Source organism: Mastomys coucha, unplaced genomic scaffold, assembly GCF_008632895.1.
Source record: "Mastomys coucha isolate ucsf_1 unplaced genomic scaffold, UCSF_Mcou_1 pScaffold21, whole genome shotgun sequence".
Lineage (NCBI taxonomy): Eukaryota > Metazoa > Chordata > Mammalia > Rodentia > Muridae > Mastomys > Mastomys coucha.
The window spans coordinates 112,800,803-112,814,562 of NW_022196904.1; the positions used below are offsets into that span (position 1 = coordinate 112,800,803).

General features: G+C 40.0%; 1 long non-coding RNA gene across 1 annotated transcript; it reads right to left on the reverse strand.

The window, feature by feature from the left end:
* Window positions 1-4,584: 4,584 nt before the first annotated feature.
* Window positions 4,585-5,160, reverse strand: LOC116100896. Its single transcript, XR_004122711.1, has 2 exons — window positions 5,043-5,160; window positions 4,585-4,698 (listed from the first exon to the last, which is right to left on the reverse strand). It is a non-coding gene; the product is annotated as an uncharacterized LOC116100896 (long non-coding RNA).
* Between the last annotated feature and the right edge of the window lie 8,600 nt (window positions 5,161-13,760).

Consider the following 13,760-nt stretch of genomic DNA (forward strand, 5'->3'; position numbering starts at 1 on the left):
AAATCTTGGAGTAGTTTTGCTTTGCACTTCCATAATTTCTAAGGGCAATGAACCCCCTCCCTTTTGAGACATTTCCTAGCCTTTTGTACTATTCTTTTGAGAACCCTATTCAGATCATAGCTGCCCTTTTTAACTGGGTAATTTATTATGTTGATTCTTTGTTATTTTTTTTCTAGAGTTTGGTTATTAATCTTCTACCTGATACGTAGTTGGCAGAGTCTCTCCTGCTCAACGGGCTTCTCTTTCATGTGATTGATTATTTCCTTAGCTGTAAGAAGCTCTTTAGTTTTATGAGGTCCCATTTATCAGCTGATGGCCTTAATTACTGGGCAACTGGAATCCTATTCAGAAAGTCTTTTCCTGCCCTTATATCATATCATATCACATTCTGCCTATGTGCACTTCTAGAAGTTTCAGACTTTCAGGTTTCACATCTAGGTCTTTGATCCTTTTGGATTTGATTTTTGTACATGATAGATTTGAATTTCCTTCTCCCACATGTGGACACCCAGTTTCCCCAATGCTATTTCTTGAAGATGCTGTCTGTCTTCCAGTGTATATTTCTGTCATCTTTGTCAAATATCAGATATCTCAGGATTTTTTAACTGTTACTGTTTTTCTGAAGTAGAATGCAAACTTCTTGTTTCAGTGGTATCACCCCAGTGCTTCGGAAAATTCCAGTCACACACTAGGCTTTAAATAAATATTCCATTACTCAATAATTGTGTTTCACATTACTTTAACAAAATAATTGAGATACTTGATGGCCAAAAGTAAGAGTTTATACTGGCTTTATGTCTATGATTGAGTGGTGAGACAACACACCAGGGTGAGAAGGTATGGCCAAGAAAAGTTGCTCATTGTATAGGCCAGGAAGCAAAGAGGAAGAGAAAGAGACTGGGATCTTAGAGTCCTCTTGAAAAGCATGTCTTTGTGACCTGAGGTTCTTTAGCACTGGTTCTCAGGCTTTCTAATGCTGCAACCCTTTAGTACAGTTCCTCATGTTATGGTGATCCCAACCATAAAATTATTTTATTGGTACTTAATAACTGTAAATTTGCTACTGTTATGAATTGTAATGTAAATAATCGGTATGCAGGGTATCTGAAAGAAGTCTCGACCCACAGATTGAGAACCACTGCTTTATAGGGTCCCACCTCCTAAAGCTTCCACTACTTCCCAATAATACCACCTTGGGGGCTATATATTTAATACATGGGCATTCTGGAAGCAGACTCAAGCTACAGCAGAGGCATGAAGTTCTTATACTCACAGAAGATCACAAAATAACATCTCATCTCCTTTATCCAGATGCCCTCAGAATAGTAACTTAATATCCTTTCATGGACAGTGAAAACTTCACAATGAGGCAGACATGCATCCATCCATTCATTCGTTCCACAAGTAGGTAGTAGTAGGAAGTGATGAGGTCAAATAGATGAATCAAGCTCTGCTTCTGCCTTCTGAAGGATGTGAGGTGAGCATGTGCAATTGATTTCAAGAATAATTTCCATGTTGCTGCTGAAACAAGAGTGAGGCATGTGTTGGCAGGAGATGAAACCATGCAGGCAAAGGCCTGATCACGGAGGGTTTGACTTCCTACATGGGTTTGGATTTCCCAGAAGAGCCTGTAATAATATATTTCATGCATAAATTATCAATAAAGAAATCTTCTTAGGAGCCAGGGAGATAGCTTAGTAAAGTGTGTGAGAAAGTGAGTTTAGATTTCCCCCTGGGCCTGGTGGCATGAATTGTAGCTCAGTAAGGGCAGGTGGGGTGGGGGTGGGAAGGTGTGTGTGGGGTGACTGTCTCTACCACTGTCTTTCTGTGGTAGAGACAGTCATTCCACAGAAAGCCTTTGGCTGTTCATCTTAGTCAAATATGTGAGTTCCAGGTTCAGTGAGAAACTCTGCCTCAAAGAAAGAAGTGGAGACTGAACAGTTAGTGTGCCTACTATGTGTCTGGCTTTGGAATTCAAAATACAGGTGATACAGTTAGAATTTCAACCAAAGACAATGCATTTTCTCATCTGTTTGGCTGTGATCTCACTGGCAGGCAGCCATAAATGATGATGACATTCTGACACGGTCCTGACTTAGAGAAGAGGCAGCAAGGTCTGGAAGGAAGGTGTAGATGCAAAGACACATTTATGTGCAAAGTCATGGTAGTGAACAGAGTGTAGAAACAAGGAAGAGAGGTGAACTCTGGATGAGTTCTTGGGCTTCTAACATGAGTGAGATAGAGGGAGATGGAGATAACATGAGAGGGAGATAACTACGTTGTTGTTATTGGTGGTGATGGTAGCAGTGTTGTTGTTGTTGGTATTTAAACAGGGAGGAAGGACTATTGAGTGCAAGGAGAAAACTGGGGGAATTCTGTGTTTCAGGCTACAATCCAGAGAGTATCTTTTCTGCATTCATTCTTATTACACATCTACTCCAAGAACATTTCCAGTACATTGAGAGTTGCTTCTATTTTAAATTTAGCATAGTAGCTAAGATTAAACAGACAATGAGCATGCCACAGCATGGGAAACAGAGGTTTCTTACTGCCATCGTTTCTGCACTCCAACTCTTTTCCTACCCTGATCCTTCCTTGGTTTTTGCTTCTCTTGTCTCCATTTTGCTTCACTCCATTAACTCCCTGGGCTATTTACCATCTTGGTGAAAAGTTTCCTGGAGTCCTGCCTTTGTTTTATTCCCTGCACGGCCACTATTACAGCTGCTAAACTCTGCAGAACCTGCACAAAGCTTTTCTATGAGATCAAATTGTGTGTCTGTCTGCACTGATGGTTTCTGTGTTGGTTGTGGTCCCCTGAGAACCTGAAGCTTAGAACATAGACTTGGATGTGCAGTGACATTTCTTATGGGGCTGAGGATCTCCTGTGTCTTGGGTGTGCAAATGACAAGGTGTTTAGGTTTCAGAGAACTGTAGCTTCTTAGAAGACACCTACAGTTCATAGTGATCATTGTCAGCTATTGGATTTTCCAGTTCCTAGATCCCCTGGGTTCTCAGGCTTCTGCCTGTGCTCACAGTAGACTGCTAGAAGCTTATTGCTGGAGGCCTCCTGGGAAGCCAGGAACAGAACACACAGTTGCCAGAAATATTGCTGGCTCCCTCATCAGGCTTCCTACCTGCAGGATTTTTTCCATGAATGACCTCAGATGCCCTTTTCTACTCTCCTTCCTCCTTGTTTATAGCTTGTTCCTGTCCAGATCTGCCTGCATTGTCCTGTAACATCTATGAAACATAAGAGGAGTGCGAGGGAGCTGCCCCCAGCAGGAGCTCACAGGGGCAAGTGCCCTTCCCTCTTAGCCATTAGCCACCTCCCACTCAGAAAAGAATCCTGCTAGTAGCCTGGATAGCATACACAGCAGCTAACTCTGCTTGTGACCTGCTTGCTAATTAGCTACAGTTAGTTTCTGCCCTTTTTTTGTCTTGTGCAGGTCATAAGGGCTTACTTTTCCTCTTGTGGGTTCATTAAAGCAAAAACTCTCAGCTTCCTCTTCCGACCATGGTTAGTAAAGCAGCAAGAGATGCTACTTTGGGCCAGCCAGGTTCTAGTTACAAAAGAAATCTTTACAAGGCTTCTAGGTAGAGTTGGGGCAGTCTTACTGGATGGACAGTTTCTTTCCCTGTCACCCAACCTAGCTGAGAAGAGGAAGCTAAGACATTCTACTCTGAGGTTGAACATGTTCTGTATCTTTGGATGTAGATATATCAATACCTTCTTTGAATAACTTTAAAACATGAACACAAAAGTAGCAGATGAGCCACCTATGTACTGGTTTATCTAAGAACAAGATATAAAGGAGACATATGATGGTTTAATTATATATATGTATGTATGTATGTATATATGTATGTATGTATGTGGGCTTATTATGGACATGAGGGCAGGTGTCTATGAAGGTTGGAGGCCAGAAGCATCAGATCTCCCTGAAACTGGTGTCATGGATAGTTATGAACAATCTAATATAGGTGCTAGGAACTAAACTTGGGTCTTCTGGAAGATCACTAGTTCCAGATGTTATGATGGTTAATTATTGTCAATGAGATTGGGTTTGGAGTTACTGAGAAGACACGTCTCTGGATGTGTCTGTGACAGTGCACTTAGAGAGATTTAACTGAGAAACAATGACCCACCCCATGATCCTAGATTGAATAAAAAGGAACATAAGAGGAAGTGAGTTGAACACTTGCGTTCATCTCGTTTTGCTTCCTAGCTGTGGACTCTGTGGAGTGCTGCCTCACACTCCTCTTGGCATGCTTTCTTGCTATGATGGATCAGATCTCCTCAAATTATGAATAAACCTGTTCTTTCTTAAGTCATTTGTGTTGGGTATTTAGCTGCATTGATGAGGAAAAGCAACTCATACAGATGGGACGGCTTTGGGTTGTTTTCTTAGGCAACATGAACATGTATCAAATGCTACTTTGGACCAGTGTCATAAGAGGGCCAAGGAGAAGCTGGGGTCTAAGTTTTCTTATTTACAGAGGTGACAAGCATATTTCTTTTACCTTCATTTTGGCCCTATCACCCACTGAGACTTTAATTACAAGGACTGTATGCTTTTCCATCTATTGTGACCATTTTCAAATATGTTTATTTTATTTTTTTATTTTTTTGCTTTGCTTTGCTCTCCTCAAATCTCCAGATCAGATGTTGTTTGGGGTTGCTGTCCTCTGATGCCTAGACTGAAATGGATATGCAAGTTACCTTAAGCACAGAAATGGGAGTTCATGTTGCCTATAGAATGAAGCTCCGTTCAAGCTGACACTATTCTCACACATTCGGGATTTCAGATTTACATCAGGACTGGGTGTGAGTAAGGCCCCTGTGGTTTGGTTCCCTGAATGTGATGATCAGCTTTTATAGTCAATCTTATGAGGTTTAGAATGATGCAGACGCATCTGAGAGGGCTTTTCCAGAGAAGATGAACTGAGGGGAAAGATCTACCCGAATGTGGGAGGCATACTTCCAGAGCTGGACAGAATAAGAAGGAAAAGGAGAAAGCCAGGGGGCACATCAGCATCAGCACCTCCTTTCTCTGCTCTCTGGCTGGCCATGGAGTGAATGGCTCCTGTGTCACAGACTCCTGCCACCATGCTGTGAGCTGTTCTGCTCTGCCATGCTTTCCCAGCCCTGATGGACTAGGTTCTCTGAAGCCAAAGTGAATTGGCTCTTATACTGTTCCTGTCATACAGAATTCTGTCATTGTGACACAGAAGTGATGAACAAGCTTAGTGAGAATCCTCGCTACCCAAAGATTTGGGTAAACATCTGCTCCCCTACTTCCACTACACAGTGGTGGCTAAAGGGCAAAAAACCACAATAGACACTCTAGGGTAAAAATGGATGTGTGAAAGATGCTTCACCAACTCCCTTCCATGTAATCATGGAGTCTGTACAGTGTTCTCTGTGTTTCAGATACAGTTCTTTTCATTCAAACTCGGTTTTTGAGGCTTATTCACCCGCTGGACTTCTGGAGCTATGCTCCAATACAAATGTCCCAGCAAAGTGAAAAACTGAACTGTTTCCAGACAGCTTCAGAAGTCAGAGAACTCATTCTACCACATTCTGTGATTATAAATTAGTCACAGCCCAGATCAAGAACCAGCTGCATGGGCTGTACTTGCATATGAAAAAAAAATGTCAAAGAGTTTATGGCCATGGAAAACTGTAACAAATTGTTATTTTTAAACATCTTATAATAACTATCTCCTTCATTACAAGGTGCACTATGTCCCCAAAGATGAAAAGACAGTGGATTGTGTCAAAACAAAACAAAACAAAACAAAACAAAACAACAAATAAACCCTCCCTTAATTCGTGTGGTAGTTTGAATATGCTTGGCCAGGGAGTGGCACTATTAGGAAGTGTGGCCTTGTTGGAGGAAGTACGTCCCTGTTGGAGTGGGCTTTCAGAGGCCTTTCTCCTAGCTCCCTGGAAGCCAGTCTTCTCCTGTTTGCCTTTGGGACAAGATATGGAACTCTTAGCTCCTTCTGCACCATGCCTGCCTGGATGCTGCCATACTTCCTGCCTTGATGATAATGGGCAAAACTTCTGAACTTGTAAGCCAGCCACAGTTAAATGTCCTTTCTAAGAGTTGCCTTAGTCATGGTGTCTGTTCACAGCAGTAAAACCCACACTAAGACAATTCAGGATCCCTGATCCCTACTCCACCGCCATTAACACAGGAAAGGATAGGTTGGCAACAAAAGTGAGATTGTTAGAATCACTTTGTCAGTCATAACGGTCCCTCTCAAAAATCTTGAAGTCTGACATTACAGTGTAAAAGCAACACAATATGGAGTATAGCTATGTTCCAATTTATCAATACAACTTCACTTAGAGAAACAAACCAAACACTGGGCCACATTTTCTTTCTAGGTCAGTCTTTAACTCTTAAGATAGATCATAGTTATTTATTGAACTCTACATCAGATATGGGGGGGGGGATTGTATAGAAACAGAGGTCTAAAAGTAATGCTGATGTCCACAACTCTGACTTGAGTTAATTCTAATAGCCTTGTTCTATTGACCTCTGAGGGTGTTTAGTTTAGGGTCTGAAGCTGATCCTAAATTTGCATTATGGTTAGTGTGCTGGATGCTTAATGACTGATCAGTCTTAGATAGAGGAAGGAAAAAGAGAGTGCCCTTTCAGGTTCTTCAATAATCTTTTAGTTAATCCTTAAATAATCTCTCAGTCAAGCATGTGGAGCATGTTTGAGTCTAGGGCTTTAGCCCCAAGGAATGTCTATATCAGATTATGGCAGTTCCTCTATCTCAAGATAAAGTTTGGGAATGATAAAACTTTTAGTGGGAGCCAAGGGAGAAGCTCAGCAGTGCAGCTTAGGGAAGGCCAGCCATGGTAGGAAGGAACCATCAGTGAGGTGAGTGAGAGTCCAACTCATCACGTACCAGTGTCACAGTCAGGTCTTACTCTTTGTGATTAGGAATCTGAGTTAGAGGAATTTCAAGTGACATTTGACTTAATGTCACAGTCCTTTGTCTGCTCTAGCTGAACTCCCAGTTTAAATCAGCTTGTTATTTATATAGTCTCTAGAATTGTGTTTCACAAGAAAAAGGTTCACCCTTATTCACAATTGTAATTCAGAAGATAAGCCATAACATAAAATAGCTAACAGGCCACACACCAGTTGCATGTTATCATTTTGGCACAATATTTCATCCCACTTCCCCACCACTCTGCTAGTTTCAGAGCAAAAATATGTGGACTTGGGCCACTGACTCACAAGGAGCCAGCCTTCCTCTTACAGCCCCACGTGCACTTTTCTTTTTACATTATAATGAAAATATTAAACATGACCCTCACTAACATCAGACATTCATCAGCTGTGGATAAAACTAACTTGTTTTTGTATTTAAAAGTAAATTGAGTTTCTTCTAAAAATACACAATGACAGAGAGAGGGAGAGATAGATAGATAGATAGATAGATAGATAGATAGATAGATAGATAGATAGATAGACAGATGGATGGATGGACAAAGACAGACAGACAAAGTACCCTAGTGTACAGGTAACCTATGTTCAGATTCTGTTCTGCCAATCATTTGTAAGTGCACATAGTATCCATCATTTATTTAATCTCTCCCAGTCTTAGTATTTATATCTGTCATAGGCAGTGATATAGGCATCTAATGAAGATTAAATTTAACAATACTCATAAGTGCCTGTTGTATTAGGCACAGCATATCTCAATAGTAGCAGCTTCATAATATATGATTACTATTCAGTAATAGGCACTGCCTTATCTCATTTTGGTCTTCATTGGGCAGTGCATTGCAAATTATAGTTATAAAGTATCCATGAAGTAATCTTATGGTTGGGGTCACCACAACATGAAGAACTCTACTAAAGGGTCACAGCATTAGGAAGATGAGAGCTACTGGGTTAGAGAGTTATACATTGAAGGAGCACAAAATTCCTAGGTTAGACTTTAATGGTATCACATGTCTGCTTGCTCCTCCAGGATCTTTTTGACCATCACTATGAGTAGAATATACTGCAAGTAGTCATCATTCTTAACAAAAGATGACCCAGGGACTAGAAAGGAAGAACGGGCATGTTAGTTGATGCCAACCAGACCTTAACCTCGGAATGAAGCCTAGGACAGTGCAGCTGAAGATATTATACCTTGCTAACCAGCAGACTCACATGAGAAAGAACTACTTGTCAACCATCGATGGTTCATATTTGCTTCTTATACAGGAATATCTAACTGATTAAACAAAAATATTTAATAAACACACAATGCACTTTCAGTCCAGAGATGAGGGAAATGGAGAAAAGTCAACAATCCCCAGCTAGTCACACCCTGTGAGAAAGCTGCTGAGTGACCTTGAACATAATCTCTGTTGATCCTGTTCTGATTTCTCCCACTGTAAGGAGGTTATTCTCCTTTTATGTGGCTCAGCACAATGTTGCTCTTTGGCTACAAACTTTTGGTGTCATCTGTGAAAATGCTGTCCTATAAATATACTAATCAGTAATATTTGTTCAGAAACATGAAAGCTGAAAGCTGTGAAGATAGAAGTCAATAAGCTCACAAGTAACAAACTGAACATGACCTTGATTCTAAATTCTTAGCACCACATAGAGAAGGACCATGAGATATCTGGAAGAATTTGATTTGGAGACAAAGAAGAGAGCTACTTGTGTCATTTTAAGTGGGTCTTAGAGTGGTAAGATGGCTGAATATGTAGATAGATCTATCGCTTCCAGGGGTCATGAGTGAGCTTCAATGGTAAGAAAAATATTTTAAAGTAAAAATTATTTTCTTATCAACATGTAAGAATAAGAAGGCCTACTAAAATCCACTTATATGGAACCCAATTTCTGTTGTAATATTTAATGTTTGGATAATTTGGATCCTTTATTAAAACAGAAAAATAGCCATTTGGATCTACATAGAGTCCACCTCTTTTTGGTGAGTTTAAATCCATCTCCCTCTGATAAGGTTTTACTATGTATTCTGTGCTGGCCTTGAACTTGGCAACCATCTGACCTCAGCCTCCCATTGGCCACAATTTCCATAGGACTTAAATTTTCACTGGGAGTTGAATTGTCATGATGGTCAATCAGTCCTTTTCCAAGGGGCTTGATAGGATCTTTGCAATAAATCAGTATCAAGGTAGATTTCAGGATCTTGGCAGAAGCCCAGTTGGGTGAGGGTTTTCCATTACAGTGTTGGAAATAGAATGGCCAACTTTATGTCCTGGACTAAGCTATCATTCCATTTAACTCATCCTTCTCCTCTTATTCCACACTGTACCTGATACACTCATTCACATAGGCTGTGCCTGAAGATCATTTCTCATTTTCTTCTTTCTTTTCTTCATTCTACCCAAGTTCATATTCAAGATACCAGCTTCCATGAAAACCCCCGATGTATGTTATAACATAAAACATAGTTCTTAGCTTTCAAATTAAGATTTTAGTTTAGTGTACAAATGACTTTCATGCATGTGTGTCACTACATTTTGTTCACATTAGTCCAGTGTCCTCAGATGCCCCGCCCTTAGGCTGGTTGTCTTTAGCCCACCCTCTCCTTCCTTTTACATGTATTTCATCACTCCTCTCCATTTCCTACCTCTATATGTTACTGTCCCTTTAATAACCCTCTCTTTACTTTAATGACTTACAAACAGTCATATATAAAAGCACACACTTGCAAACATATACATGTATGTAAAAACTTAAATTTAATTTCTGCATAAAATGAGAAAGCAAGTGGTGTTTGTATTTCCAAGACTGCTTATTTTGCCAAACATAATTCCCATTGGAATCCATTTTCCTGGAAAATATCATGACTTCATGTCTCTTTGTTGCCGCATAAAATTCCATTGGATATATATATTGGTTCTCTTTATCTGGTCATCTGTAGATGGATGGCTGAGTTGGCTTCATTCCCTGGCTATTGCGAATAGTGTAGCCATAGAGCATGGGCGTGTGGTCTATCTTTGTGTTGTCTACTTAGAGTGCACATCGGAGAGTGGTACGCTGGGTCATCTGCTAGTGAGTGCTTTTTGTTTGTAGTTTTCTTTCTTTTTCCCTTCCTTCCTTCCTCCCTCCCTCCCTTCCTTTACTCCCTCCCTCCTTCCCTCCCTCCCTCTCTGTTTCCCTCTTTCTTTCCCTCCCTCTTTCCCCCCCCTCTCTCTCTTTCTTTCTTTCTTTCTTTCTTTCTTTCTTTCTTTCTTTCTTTCTTTCTTTCTTTCTTTCTTCCTTCCTTCCTTCCTTCCTTTCTTTCTTTCTTTCTTTCTTTCTTTCTTTCTTTCTTTCTTTCTTTCTTTCTTTTTCTTTCTTCTTTTTTTGGAACCCCCATACTGATTTTCACAGTAGCTTCACCAGTTAACATTCCTACCAGCAAGTGTTTTTATTTATCCACATCCTCCCCAGCACTTGCCTCATTTGTTTTTTGCTGATAACCATTCTGACTTGTGGCAGGATTTTCCCTGTCCAATTACTTTAAAATATTAATACATTAGGAGCCCTGTGATTGGACAGGGAAAGGGAGGTGGAGCTAAGAGTTGCAGAGACAGTCTCGAAAAGAGGGGAGGAAGCAAGATAGAGGACAGACAGGAAGAAGATCCTGATCCCGCGTGGTTTGAAATGGCTAGAGGTAGTTATGAATATCATATAGGGATAGAATAATTGGGATAACTTGTCTGATCTAGGTGGGCAGCTTGTACCATTATCAATTGGCCCTAAAATTATTGTGAGTGCATCCTGTGAATTTATTGATATATGAATCTGACTGATTAGTTATAGGTTTCTAGAGTTTTACTGGGTTACTGAAAGGTAGGACCGCCAATCTCAGGGGGATTATTGAGAGAGGGTATGGATGGCCCTGAGACAGTGAACCAGAGCTGGGAAGACTGTGATCAGTCTCTGCATGGGGCTAGCCACGGAGGCAGTGGAGTTAGGGGGAAGAGTAGCTGGATGGAGTAAGGGAATTTGGCGGTTCTTTTTAATATTTTCCGCAACACAACTGGCTAAGCTAGATCTCAAAGGGGCTTTAATTTGCATTTCTGGATGATATGTTTTCAAGTATTTATTGGCTCTTTGTGCTTCATCTTGGGAGAACTGTTTATTCAGTTTATTTTTGATTGTTAAGATGATCTTTTTTTTTGGTGTGTATTCTGAAATTTAATCCTCCATGTGATACACAGCTAATAAAGAGTTTTCCAACTCTGTAGATTGTTCTGGTAATTGTTTCCTTTGTGTGCAGAAACTTTTTAATTTCAGGTAATTCCACTCATTAGTTCTTGGGATTATTTCTTGTGAGTATTGAAGTCTCATAGAGAAAATATTTATTTCTGCTTATGTCTTTAACTTTTTCCTTTTGCAGTTTCAAAAATTTATGTCTTATATTAAGATCCTCCATCCTTTTAAATTGATATGGTTTTGTATAGGGAAAAATATATGGATCTCATTTTATCTTCTACCAGTGGAAATCCAGTTTTTCCAGCACTGTTATTAAATAGGCTGACTTTTCTTCAATATATATTGTTGCCACAGATTTGTAAAAATCTAGGTGGCTCTAATTCTGTGTATTTATTTCTGGGTCTTCTATTCTGTACCATTGCTCTTCATGTCTACTTTTCTCTTACCAGTACCATGCTGGTTTTGTTACTATAGCTCTACAGTATAATTTGAGGTCAGATATTGCAATACCTCCAGCATTGCTCTTCCTGCTGAGGATTGCTTTACTTATTCAGGGTCTCTTGTGTGTCCATAACAATTTTAGGTTTGATTTTTTTTCTAGAGGTGTGAGGAAGGCCATTGAGTTTTGATAAGGATTGCAGTGAATCTGTAGGCTGCTTTCCAGTAATACATACATTTTATGATATAAATTCTGTATATCCATGAGCAGAAACCTATCTATCTAGAAGATGGAAGAGTCTTCTCTAATTTACTTTTCAGCATTTTAAAGTCTTAACCTCTCTGTATGTCTTAGGGTTTCACTGCTGTGAATGGATAACCATGACCAAGGCAACTCTTATGAAGACAACATTTAATCAGGGCTGACTTACAGGTTCAGAAGTTCAGTCCATTATCATTAAGGTGGGAACATGGCAGCATCCAGGCAGGCATGGTACAGGAAGAGCTGAGAGTTCTACATCTTCATCTGAAGGCTGCTAGCAGAATACTGGCTTCCAGGCAGCTAGGATGAGGTTCTTAAAGCCACACCCATAGTGACACACCTACTCCAACAGGGTCACACGTTCTAATAGTGCCACTCCCTGGGCCAAGTGTATTCAAACCATGACACCGGATAAGCTTATTCCTACACGTTTTCATGTTTTGATGCTACTGTGAGTTTTTCTCAGTGAGTTTGCTTTTGATAAAAATGATCAGAAGTTCTAAGAGTTTTCTGTTGAGGTCTTTAGTGTCTTTTAACTATAGAATCATGTTGTCTGCAAAGAGTGATAATTTGACTCTTCTGTCCCCTTTGTAGCTCTATAATTTCTTTCTCTTACTTCATTCCACTAAGACTTGGAGCACCATGTTAAGTAAGAGTAGAGGAAATGTGCATCTTGTCTCATTTGATCCCTGTGCTGGTCTCCACTGAGTTATAGCCAGAGATTTAGCACAAATGTATACCCGGGTTACTGTGGCAACTAAGTATTAGTCTTTTCTGTGCGTTTCTATTGTGTTCAAACTCACTATGCTCAGAAAGAAAGAAACTCACTATATTCATTTCTGAAATGAACATCTGTGGGTTCCTGTCACTTTCCTCCTTCAATGTTTGAACCTTTGTTTTTACATTTCTCCCCCTATATAAACTCTTTATATGGTATTTGGGCCTCTACAAATTTTAGTTCCATCTTAGCTTCTACAAAGCATCATTTTTATTGTTGTTTTGGGTCAGTCTACAGAGCAATAAGTTTCATTGTGACATCTTCATACACATGTGCAATCGTACTTCCTTCTCATTCATTCTTTTCTTGGATGCCTCACACACCTTCAATCTAGTTCCCATATTCTCCTATTCATCCATTTATCCTCATGTCTGCTTTCCACCCCGTCTGCCCCCACAGATAGTATCCTATTATCCTCTTACCTCCCACCTCTAGTTAGAGTTGTTCCTTTCCATTATGGTCCTCTTCCTAGTTTCATTACCCATCCCTCATATACATGCACATTACACACAAACACATAAATATACCACACACACACACACACACACACACACACACACACACATACACCCACACATACACACATGGTTTAAAAATAGGTTCCAAAGCCGGGCAGTGGTGGCACATGCCTTTAATTCCAGCACTCTGGAAGCAGAGGCAGGTAGATCTCTATGAGTTTGAGGCCAGCCTGGTCTATAAAGTGAATTCCAAGTCAGTCAGGGCTACACAGAGAAATTATATCTCAGGCAAAAAACAAAAAACAAAAAACAAAAAACAAAAAACAAAAAACAAACAACCTCCCTCACAGAAAACAGACAAAAAGAACAACAAAAAACAGGTTCTACATATAAAACATGATATATCTGTCTCTCTGAATCTGGCTTGTTTTACTTAATATACTGATTTCTAATTGTGTCCATTATTCTGAAAGCTGCGATTTCACTTTTTCTTGTAGCTGCACCAAATTCCACTGCATCTTGCTGCCTTGTGACATATGCCTTATGTCATGGCCACTGTGGCACAATTGTCAAAGCAAACTCCTTATGCATGTGTCTCTATCTTTACTGATCTTCCTTCCATGGATGAACA